Genomic DNA, 11,637 nt, shown 5'->3' on the forward strand with positions numbered 1-11,637 from the left:
AAGCAAGGAATTGCCTGGTAACTACAAACTCTCTATTGACTTTCTTTGACTCCTACAAAATTAAAAATAAGGGTGCTTATAGAATCAGCCATACTCCAATAGGTGAAAAGCCACAAGGCTAGCCACAGCTACATAGTAGGTGATGGAGGCAATGCTAACCCCTGCATACAAGCAACAACTCCAGAATGCATTTAGGGGTCAGAGTGGATAAGCAACTCAACATGGCCTCCCAACATTTACAATGCTGTGGCAAAAAGAGCTAAAGTGATCCATGGATCCATAAATGGGAGAATATGGTGTAAAGAGGTGATTCTTACTTCTGTTGTTTGGCACAGGTGAGAATACTGCAAATCTATGCCCAGTTTTGATGTCAACATTTTAAAAAGGATGTTGAAAAATTGGAGACGGTGCAGTTCATCTTATCAAAAAAGAAATGTGAGAGGTGATTTGGTTACAGGGTAAAGATACCTTCCTGGGTAGTAAAAGTCTCTCTACTCTAATCAGAGAAAGACCTAACAAGAACAAGTGGTTGGAAGCTGAAGCCCAAGAAATTCAAATGAGAAATAAGATACTAATGTTTTAGTGAGTAATCCAGTGATTAACCACTGGAATAAACTAACAGGAGGAACCTGTCGATTCTCCATCTCTTGATTTTTCAGCTCAAGACTGGATACCTTTTGGAAGATATACTTTAATCGGGCACAAGTTAGTGGACTCACTACAGGGGTAACTGGGTGAAATGTAATGGCCTGTGATATAGTGGAAGTCCAATTAGATGATATGGTGGTGTCTTCTGGAACACTGGGAATGGAAAACTTAACCCAGTCCAGAAGGCAGAGATTAAGAAGTTACCTTGAAGTTTGGTTTCAATTCATATAGTTCTGACAAACAAGACTCAAAAGTACTAAAACCTGTTAAACAGGAAAATCTCTTTGTAAACTAGATGATTTGTAGTTATATGAATATCCTCTTTGAAGCTATGTATTAGGCGGTGAATATGTATGTCACAGGAAAACAGAAAAGACTAACACCAGAGTGTTACAACCGCTAAACTATGTTTTTTGTATCCATGTCAAACTGAAATAAATACATTTTTCCTTTAAATTGAACCAAATATTCCCATGGTTAGGGCCCTACCAAGTTCAAGAAAAACATGTCATGAACGGTGAAATCTGTTCTTTTGTGTGCTTTTACCCCATACTATACAGATCTCATTGGGGAGACCAACATTTATCAAATCGGGGGGCCTGACCCAAAAGGGAGTTGCAGGGGGCTTACAAGGTTATTTTAGGGGTGTCACAGTATTGCCATCTTTACTTTTGTACTGCTTTCAGAGCTGGGCAGCTGGAGAGCAGCAGCTGCTGACTAAGTGCCCAGCTCTGCAGGCAGCAGTGCAGAAGTAAGAGTAGCAATACCATACCATGCCATCCTTAGTTGTGCACTGCTACTGGTGGCGGTGCTGCCTTCAGAGCTGGGCACCATCAATAGCAGAGCAGAAGCAGTATCACAACCTGTCCTACAATAACTTTGCAACCCACCCCCTGCAACTCCTTCTTGGGTCAGGACCCCTACAACACCGTATAATTTCAGATTTAAATAACTGAAATCATGAAATTTGATTTTAAAAATCCTATGACCGTGAAATTGACCAAAATGGACCATGAACTTGGTAGGGCCTTATGCGTGGAATATACAGTTGTACAGTTGTGGATCTAGTTCTAATAGTTCAGCAAAGGACTTAGTGGTTCCTAAATGTTGGATTTAGACACCCTAGGATCAACAAAATGCCTGCTCAGCTGCCACTTAACGTTGTGGCCACCTAAATTCCCCAGGCATCTGTTTCCACCAGAGGGCATGTGCAAAACTGCTTAAGTCCTCCCATGTAAAGCTGCTTGGATCCTAGCTTCTACCTAAGATGCAGTAAGATTCTCAAACTAGGCATTTCCCCCACCTACCTCACCTGCAGGGCCAGATCTGGTAGATGTGCTCTGAGCAAGCCTACCACACTGGACCACTCTCAAAAGGTGAGCAAGTTGGGAGCAATGTTCCCTCAAATTTTTTACATCCATGTGTGCAATGAATTTTGTTATGTGCACAAATCTGGAAGTGATGTGTGGTGGGGGTGGCCAAGGTGTTTGGAATGTGGGAGGAGGCCAGGACTAGGGCAGAGGTTTGGGATGAGGGCTCTTGCTGTTGTTGTGGGCTCTGGGGTGGGGCCAGGGATGAGGGTTTTGAGGTGCAGACTGTCCTGGGGCTGCGGTGGGGAGAGGTGCATCTTGCCTGGCCACAGCAGCTCTGGGGTAGTCTGCACCCCAAACACCGCATCCCTGGCCCCACCTCAGAGCCCACACTCCCAGCCAGACCAGGGAAGTTTATTTACCCCTTCACTAAACACAAGAACTAGGGATCACCTGAGGGGAGCAGGTTTAAACAAGCATAAGGAAGTACTTCATCGCACAACATACAGTCAACCTGTGGAACTCACTGCCAGAGGATGTTGTGAAGGCCAAAGTATAACAGGGTTCAAAAAAGAAATAGATCATCATGGCTATTAGCTAAGATGGTCAGGAATGCATCTCCCTCTGACTTCCAGAAGCTTGGACTGAACAAGAGGGTGTGGATCCTAGAAATCGCCCTGTTCTGTTCACTACCTCTCAACAGCTGGCACTGGCCACTGTTGGAAGACAGGACACTGGGCTAGATGGACCATTGGTCTGATCCAGTATAGCTGTTCTTATGTACAGGACAGTACTGGGGGGACTGGGCCCCCTTACTGCTTTTAAGGGTTATCCTGCTTCTGACCTGTTCAAAGGTGCTGGGGGAGGGGAGAATGTTTTGAACCCCTTACTTCTCCTTGTGGTGGAGGGAACTGGGATGCAGAGAGAGGAGGAATAAGGGCACTGACATTCCAGGGGAGGGATGGGGTCCTGCTGCCCAGGCTCAGTGCTTCACTAGTAGATCCCAGGCTCCACTACCCCACTCTGGAAAAGCCTCTTCACCTCAGCAGGAAGTGAGAAGTGCTGCCTGACCAGCTGCTTGGCAGAGATCAGCATAAGCTTTCTGTATCCTGTCCCAACCACTTCTCCTCAAGCAATGGGCTGGACAGAGAGACAGGAAAGGGGGTCAGAGAAGAAGATAATTATTCTATATCCACTACTGAGGAGAGAACATCTAGTGTTAAGAACTGAAACCAGTTCTTGAGTTTCTCCACGTTCTTCCCTAATATATACACATAACTCCTGATGATGTCAGCAAAAGTGGCACGTGCATCTATATCCTTGTCATTATCAACATTCCATGCTACAGCTGCTCTCAGCACGTCCTGTTTTATACTTTGCACAGTGAATTATGTAAGCGTCGTTGGTGTTTAATTCTAATTTCAGATGCTTGATTCATACATGCACTCTGAAGAATTTGGCAATTGACGCAGGGGTGACTGAATACTAACAAAATGAAACTGTTCAGATGTAATCTCAGCACTTTTTGCTATATCTTTGTTTCAAGTTTTATACTCCCTAACTGAATTTAGAATTATCGGGAAGCAAAGTACTCAAGCTATGTACCAGTAGTATTTCTGGAACTAGCTATGAAAAATGAAAAGAAAATGGTTCTTAATAAGCTTCAAGCACCCCACTGAGATCATGCCATGTTCCATTTGGTTTTAATCCAGGCAGCGTCCTTTTTAGGAGTTGTGGTGGAAGTAGGACACGAGTTCCTATCTATATACAGAATTTCAAATATATAGTGAGTTAGTTGGGGCCCAGCACCTGATACATCGTCATCAACTAAACAAACCATGGAAGAGAAACTGAATCAGCAAGGAAGCTATAGGAGGAAAAATAAAGAGAAATGTAAAGGCTATAGATGCTGTTTCCACTCCTATGACTAAGAAACAGCTTTTAATAAAAACATAAAACTGACTTCATTTCTCTGCAACCGCCCCTCCCACTCAGAAACTTCTGTTCTAAAGAGGTGAGATTTATTAGAGTGCCTGCATGCTCAAAGGCTATTTTCCTGAGGATTTTTGCTTTGCAATCAGCCTTATGGATTTATAGTACAGTCTGCTTGATTGTTAATCTGCTTTCACAGCAGTTTACTGGCTCAAGAGAAGACATTCTATTGCATGCTGTAAATGTGCATGAAGAATAAATTATGCAACTCTTACACAAATAAATCTTCATATGTATAGGGGAACCTGCTTAGTGTGAATCTTCATTTTTATATGAAGGAGAATTAAACAAGCTAAGACTTCCCATGTGCCAACTGCAGTTCTGGTTACAGCTAAGTCTCTCTGGGCATGGGAGAAATGACTTCACTCTGGCTACTGTCACTAAAACCAGCTCAGCTCTACTAATGTTAACCGTGGGAAGACATAGTGGCATCCACTACCCTGTCTACTCAGTCACTGGAAACATTATGTTGATTAAATCTTGCTGAAGCCTTTGGGGCTTCAGTGGTATAGTTAGATCTGTTTTAAAATACAAATTCCAATTTTAAATGGAAAGTAAAATTGGTCTAGTTAACCCCCTAGTGTAGATGCACTTACACAACTCTAAACTCTGATCAATTTAAAAACAATTTAGTTAAAGAAGTCCAGAATACAGCTGCACCATCTTCTCAGCAACCCACGCTACCTTAGTATTGTCCTCTGCTGTCTACACTAGCTTCCCATAGAATATCAAGTCAAATTTAAGGTCCCAGACCTTGGATCCAAGCTATCGAAAAGTTTGCTTACCCACAGCCTTCATTTTTGTGCTTTAACAACTCCTCTTCTGTAACACAATGTAACATTCTACCACCAAGGTAAAGGTCATCTGCACAGGAGGCAGAGCTTTCTTGGGGGATCAGTCCTTGTTGGACAAACTCCCATAACTAAAAACCACCACAGGCATTGCCCCCTTTTCTTCCCAGTGCCAGGTGTGCTTCTTTGACTTGCCCTCTCCAAGATAAATACATGCTACTATGTTCATTTAAAAAAACAGAACAAAACCAAACCCTGAGACCAGGGGTCGGCATCCTCTGGCATACGTACCAAAGGTGGCATGCGAGCTGATTTTTGATGGCACGCGGGGCAGCGGGCTGAGCCTCTCGGCCCGCCGCTGCTCTGGGGTTCCCGCTGCTGGCCCCTTGCCAGCCGGAGTCCTGCTACCGGTCCCATTCAGCACCTGCTGCTGGCCTGGAGGAAGGAACTCCAGACTGGCAGCGGGCTGAGACCCCAGGTGGCAGGAGCCGGTGGTGGAAACCCCAGAGCGGTGGTGGGCTGAGCCGCTTGGTCACTGTTCTGGGGTTCCCGCTGCTGGCACCTTGCCAGCTGTGGTCCCACTCAGCACCTGCTGCTGGCCTAGGGTTCCTTCCCTCAGACTGGCAGCGGGCTGAGACACCAGATGGCAGAAGCCAGCAGCTGAGACCCCAGAGCAGCGGCAGGCTGAGCTGCTCAGTCTGCCACCGCTCTGGGGTTCTGGCTGCTGGCCCGTTGCCAGCTGGGGTCCTGTCGCTGGTCCTACTCAGCACCCGCTGCTGGCCTGGGGGAAGGAACCCCAGGCTGGCAGTGGGCTGAGACCCCAGCTGGCAGGAGCCGGGGGCAGAAACCCCAGAGTGGCAGCGGACTGAGCTGCTCAGTCGCTGCTCTGGGGTTCCAGCTGCTGGCCCCTCACCAGCAGGGGTCCCCACCGTGCAGCTCCACTCACCTTGCTTCCGGTTGGAGGGTCCAAGCCTCCAGTCCTATTCAGGCCTGCCAGCTCCACTCACCTCAGTTGCCAATCTTGGGTTCCAGCCACTGACCTCTTGCAACCGGGGTCTGGATCTCCAGCCTTGTTCAGCCTGCTTTCTGGCCTGGAGTCCCAGCAGGCCACCCTGGGCTCTGCTCCTGGCCTTGGCCCAGTGCTCTGCAGCCTCCCCGCTGTGGCCCACTGTCCCCAGCCTGGGACAGTGAGGGTTGCACACCAGGCAAGAGGGCGTGCAGCTCAGCACTCCCATCTTAAAATTGCTTATCTCAGACCACACTGCGTTTGACCTTGTGCCTGCCTTCTATCACCATTTTTTTTCCCACTGAGAGTTGAAGGGAACATTTGACAAAATGGCAGCTCCTAAGAAAGCAAAGCTAGATGTCCGATCATTTCAGCCTGCTTGGACAGACGCATTTGGATTTATTGAAAAGAAGGACCATACTATTTGTGCTTTCTATTATGAAAGTGATATTTGTTGCACATCAAGTGTTCGATGATATTTTGAAACGAAGCATGAGAAAACCTTTCTTGATGAAGCAGACAAGACTGAATCAATCAAAAAGGCAGTAGCAGCCTATGAGAAGCAAAGCAGTGTTTTTAAAAGCGTAAGTGATTTTTACTTACAATCTACAGAAGGAAGTTACAAGATCGCACAGTGCATTGCAAAAAATGGAAAGTTGTTTACAGATAGGGAATGTATAAAAGAAGTTTTTCTCCGCAGTTCAGAAATTTTGTTCAATGATTTGCCAAATAAAGATACAATCATATCTAAATAAAAGAACTGCCCATCTCTGCCAGAACAGTTGAGAGAGACATAAGTGAAATGGCAGAAAACATTAAAGAAAAGCAGACGACTGAATTGAAAGACACATCAGTGTTTAGTGTTGCAGCTGATGAGAGCATGGATATAAACGACGTTCCATGTTTGGCAATTGTTGCAAGATACTGTGCTTCCGATGAAATCCAAGAGGAACTTTGTAGCCTGAAACCCCTTCATGGCACAACAAAGGGGGAAGATATACTGGAAAGTTTTGTAAACCATTTTGAAGAACAAGGAGTTGACATCAGAAAAATATTTTGTGTGACAACAGATGGTGCTCCTGCCATGGTCGGAAAAATGAAGGGATTTGTAAAGTTACTTGAAGATCAGATTGGCAGTCCGACAGTCAAATTTCACTGTATCATCTATCAAGAAAACCTGTGTGCTAAAATTTCTAATTCAGAGCTTAATAATGTGATGAATACAGTGGTGTGAATTGTGAATTTCCTTGTTGCTCGATCTATTTTGACTCACAGACAGTTTCAAGCACTGCTAGAAGAGATGGACAGTGCTTATAACGACATCCCACTTCACAGCAACATTCAGTGGCTAAGTCGTGGCAATTTTGGTGCACTTTGTAAACTGTTTTGAGTCAATCAAGGCCATTTTGTCGGAAAAAGAACAAAACTACCCCGAACTGGATGATGACAAATGGCTGTGTAAGCTCATGTTTCTAACTGATATCACCGCTCACCTAAACGAACTCAACCTCTGTCTCCAGGGTACAGGGCAAACATTTCTGAATCTTTATGAAGCCTGGAAAGCATTTTGTTCTGAAACTAGCAGTTTTTTTTCCCAGGGATATTCAATCTTCTACTTTCCACTACTTCAAACTCATAAAAGAGCTATCAACACATTGCACTGTCAATGTCGATGAGATTGGAAAGTACATGCAAGAACTGGAATCAGAATTTTTTGACAGATTTCAGGATTTCCAGTGATTTGGCCCACTGCTTTCTTTTCTAATTAAACCTGAAAAGTTCAACAAAAGCAACTTGGATTTGTCTGTATTTCAGTGGATGGGTGCTGAAGATTTCGAAATGCAACTCATTCAGTTAAAAAGCTCAGAATTGTGGACATCAAAGTTTGTGGATCTGCAGAGCGCACTTGAAGCTACTGAAAGAGATTATGGGGCCTCTATTCTGACCTGCTGGATGTCCCTGTCAGTGAAATTTAACTGTTTGATGAAAATTGCATTTGCAATGCTTTCAGCATTTGGATCCACATATCTATGTGAACAGGTATTTTCAAACATGAAATCTGTCCTTCTTGGATCCGGTTAACAAGGGATCACTCAGAAGCTTGTGTGCAGCTTAAAGTATCCAAATACGTGCCAGACATTGGAAAACTCTGCAAGGAAAAGCAAGGGCAAGGATCACACTAAACTGATAAGATCTGCATTTTAATTTAATTTTAAATAAAGCTTCTGAAACATTTTGAAAACCTTGTTTACTTTATACATAACAGTAGTTTGGTTATATATTATAGACTTATAGAGAGACCTTCCAAAAAATGTTAAAATGTATTACCGGCACGTGAAGCCTTAAATTAGAGCAGGGGTCGGCAACCTTTCAGAAGTGGTGTGCCGAGTCTTCATTTATTCACTCTAATTTAAGGTTTCGCATGCCAGTAATACATTTTAACATTTTTAGAAGGTCTCTCTTTGTATAAGTCTATAATATATAATTAAACTATTGTTGTATGCAAAGTAAATAAGGCTTTTTAGATGTTTAAGAAGCTTCATTTAAAAATAAATTAAAATGCAGAGCCCCCGGACTGGTGGCCAGGACCTGGGCAGTGAGTGCCACTGAAAATCAGCTCACGTGCCGCTTTCGGCACCCATGCCATAGGTTGCCTGCCCCTGATTAGAGTGAATAAATGAAGACTCAGCACACCACTTCCTGAAAGGTTGCTGACCCCTGCCCTAGACACTTCTCCACCAAACCTCCCCCTGGGGAAAGGATGAGATGAGATGCTAGTGGTATTGCTTAATGCACTACTGGAATGTGCTCCAATACTATAATGATGAGGATGATATTGAAAGTATATAGAACAGAATAGAATGTCTTTCTTATAGAAAATGCCATCAAAAGGCAAGTGTGGCCTGCTCACAGAATTGGGATCTAGGAAGTCCGAGTTCTAATTCTGACTGACCCACAGACTCCAGCTGCTACAGTATACACACAAGTGATTTTTTTAATTCATCAGCCCTGATACCCTGTAAATTCCCCCAGTATAGTTATTTGTAAATCTTACTACTCTAGACACTTTCTAGATACTGAACTCTTGACATAAAATTACCCTAATGGTTAGTAAATTAGGCTACCTGGGCAACCTGCCCTGTATGTGCAAAACTTATGGATATGCAAATGGAGACAGATGTGGATCTAACTCAGCCCAGGCAAAGCCATTTAGTTAAACCAGTAAAGCTTATGTGTCTAGACAAGTACCCTCTGCACCACTTTGGCAGGGTCAAAAGGCCTTCATTATACATTAGCATCAGGCTCTTTGGTCTCCATTGAGTTTCACTGACACTAAAACAATTCAAAGTTAAATTAGATCAGAATATTACTATTTTCCCCCTCCTACCTGTGGCATGTCTACTTTAGCTGAGCTTGTTGCTTGCCTTTGAGGGATTTAAAGCTTCAGAAGCCTATTCTGAACAGGAGAAGCAGTGTTCTCGTTTTCAAGAGGTCAATAAAACCCTCCTCCCAGGGGGAGTAGGAATCAATAGATCTTAGAGGAAACAAAACAAAGAAGTGACCCTGAAACAATTATTTTGCAGTGACATATGAAGCTTTTTAAGAGACATCTGGCACTGAGGCTGCAGCAAAGGCATTTGGACAAGTAGAATGATAAGATACAGCTAAAATATCCCGTAAGCTTATATTAGCAAACATAATTAAATCATTTGTTCCTTTGAGTAACAGCATTAAACTTACAACTATCCTACTTTGAACAGCATTAAACTCACTACTATCTTACCTTAACTTTTTTCTTCAGAAGTGACAAAATTAACATCCATGTCTCTATTGTTGGTGACTTGCATGAAGCATCAACACCACCCCCCATTGAGGCACAAGTAGGGGCTAGGGAAGGCAATTAAGTCTCCTTTTCAAAAAAGGAAGAGCACTAGTCTCAGCATGAAGCATAGCTGATGGACAACTTAAAGACAAAATTCATTAAAGTCATTAGAAAAAGCAGTGGGATGATCTTGTGTCCCTAGGCAGAGGATTGAAAACTCAATCTTTTTAATTAGTGCCTTTGAAAGCAATCCCTAATCACCTGAAAGTTACAAAGTCACTCAATCACAATTACATCCCATTTTCCATCTATATGGTCTATAGAACCTTCCTGTGCAGTGGTTAGTAGGATTCAGTGCATGTTGCTAACACAATTACAGTGCTATACATAAACATGCTTGTTATATACTCCTGCAAGCCAAATGGTGGCTGATCTCTGCTTGAGCATGCAAAGTGGGTCAGACAGTGCAAGGGTCCTCTGTTTGGACAGGGACTAGCCACAACTGCAACATTTGACCTCACTTGAGTGTAACACCTTCATGACACTCCAAATGAAAGCCACCCGAATGAGGGAGGGGTCATTGCCCTGCACCCATCCATGCTGACCCACAGAGCTGGTCATGTTGAGGAATGGATATTGTACTGCACTCACATATAGTAACAGGTACAAGTATCTTTGCACTGTGTCCAAGTAGCTCCAGGAAATTTTCTGTCTCCCCTAATGCACAATGCCTCCAGCTGGAATAATCTGATTATGTAATACTCCAGACACAGGGCTAGGTCCATAAAGCACAGCAGAGCCCTAATTAATTATTGTCTGGTGGGGAAAGTACATGACTGGGTTCCATTCCCATCTTTGCCACAGACTTGATGGGTACCCTGAGCAAATCACAACTTCCTTGCACCTCAGTTTACCCCCCTGTACAATAGAAAAAATAGTTCTACCAGTGCTCATCTCACAGGGCTGCTGCAGGGATACATCCATTCATGTTAGTAAATTGCCTTGAGCTCTCTGCATCTCAGTGCTATAAAATGACATTACCAAATACAATTATAACACATGTTCAAAATGTTGGACATAATGGAGCTTTCGGATTAGCTGATATGCACTGCCATCAATTAATGGATTCTCGGGTTTGGCTTCGATCTTTTTGTCTTGTTTTTTCTTTAACTCCATTTCTCATTATAGCGATCAGGCTCTTCAGGCCTTAATCCCAGGAGATTAAAGCACTTTCTAGTTGCTTATAATCACTTTCTTTTTGATACATGCCTCATGGTGTCATTCAGGCCTGTTGAGAGAAATGTTGGCCCCAATACATCATAGCCCCACCCCCTTCCATTTCACTTTATTTACACAGATGTTTGTGGGGGGGTGCTAAACTTGGGTCCCTGGTACAATTGACTCCTTTTTTACCCACCTCTCTTCAACCCTCACTTGATTCATACAGTAGTCACTCCCAATTCACTACATTTTGTTGTTTAGCTGCTACTTCACTGATAGGGTGGTCCAAAATGCTACATGGGATTGCAGAAGAAAGAAACTAAGGAAAGTCCTTGTCAGTAGAGATGATTATACTTTATACATAATCTTATCAATGACTACACTGATCAGGACAGGAACCCCGCCTTTACTATCTATAAAGTATCATGCACATAACGCCAAGTACTCCGTTTTCAAATGCCATATAAAAAAATGTAGCAGTAATACTAAACAAACTGAAATAGGCCCTGTGCTGATCATACAATAACCTGATCATCTCTCTGTGTTGAACTCAAAGGAGAGAAACAGGGAGCTATCCACGTCTAAGAAACAATAAATATTGCAACACTATAATCCATAAAGTGTTAGTGCTGCCCAGAGTAATAGTGAACCGCTTCCTGCGTCTGCTGCAGGTGACAGTTAACTGACTAGTTTAAATCACTGTGTCTATAAAAGGATGCAGGCATTGTTCCTCTTTCCCATGAACAATTTTACAGACTCAGTATTGGCCCAGGATTGTCATAGGAAAAAAATAGCAAACAGTGATAATGAATACTACTGCTTATCCAGATCTCTGTGGTCTAGAAA

General features: G+C 43.3%; 1 long non-coding RNA gene across 1 annotated transcript in view; it reads right to left on the reverse strand.

Moving 5' to 3' along the window:
* Positions 1 to 5,929, reverse strand: part of LOC115653757 — a 131,560-nt gene extending 125,631 nt beyond the window's left edge. The window contains exon 1 of the long non-coding RNA XR_004001000.1: positions 5,749 to 5,929. This is a non-coding gene — a long non-coding RNA (uncharacterized LOC115653757). The remainder of the gene's footprint in view (positions 1 to 5,748) is intronic.
* Positions 5,930 to 11,637: the final 5,708 nt, after the last annotated feature.

This window comes from Gopherus evgoodei, chromosome 6, assembly GCF_007399415.2.
Source record: "Gopherus evgoodei ecotype Sinaloan lineage chromosome 6, rGopEvg1_v1.p, whole genome shotgun sequence".
Lineage (NCBI taxonomy): Eukaryota > Metazoa > Chordata > Testudines > Testudinidae > Gopherus > Gopherus evgoodei.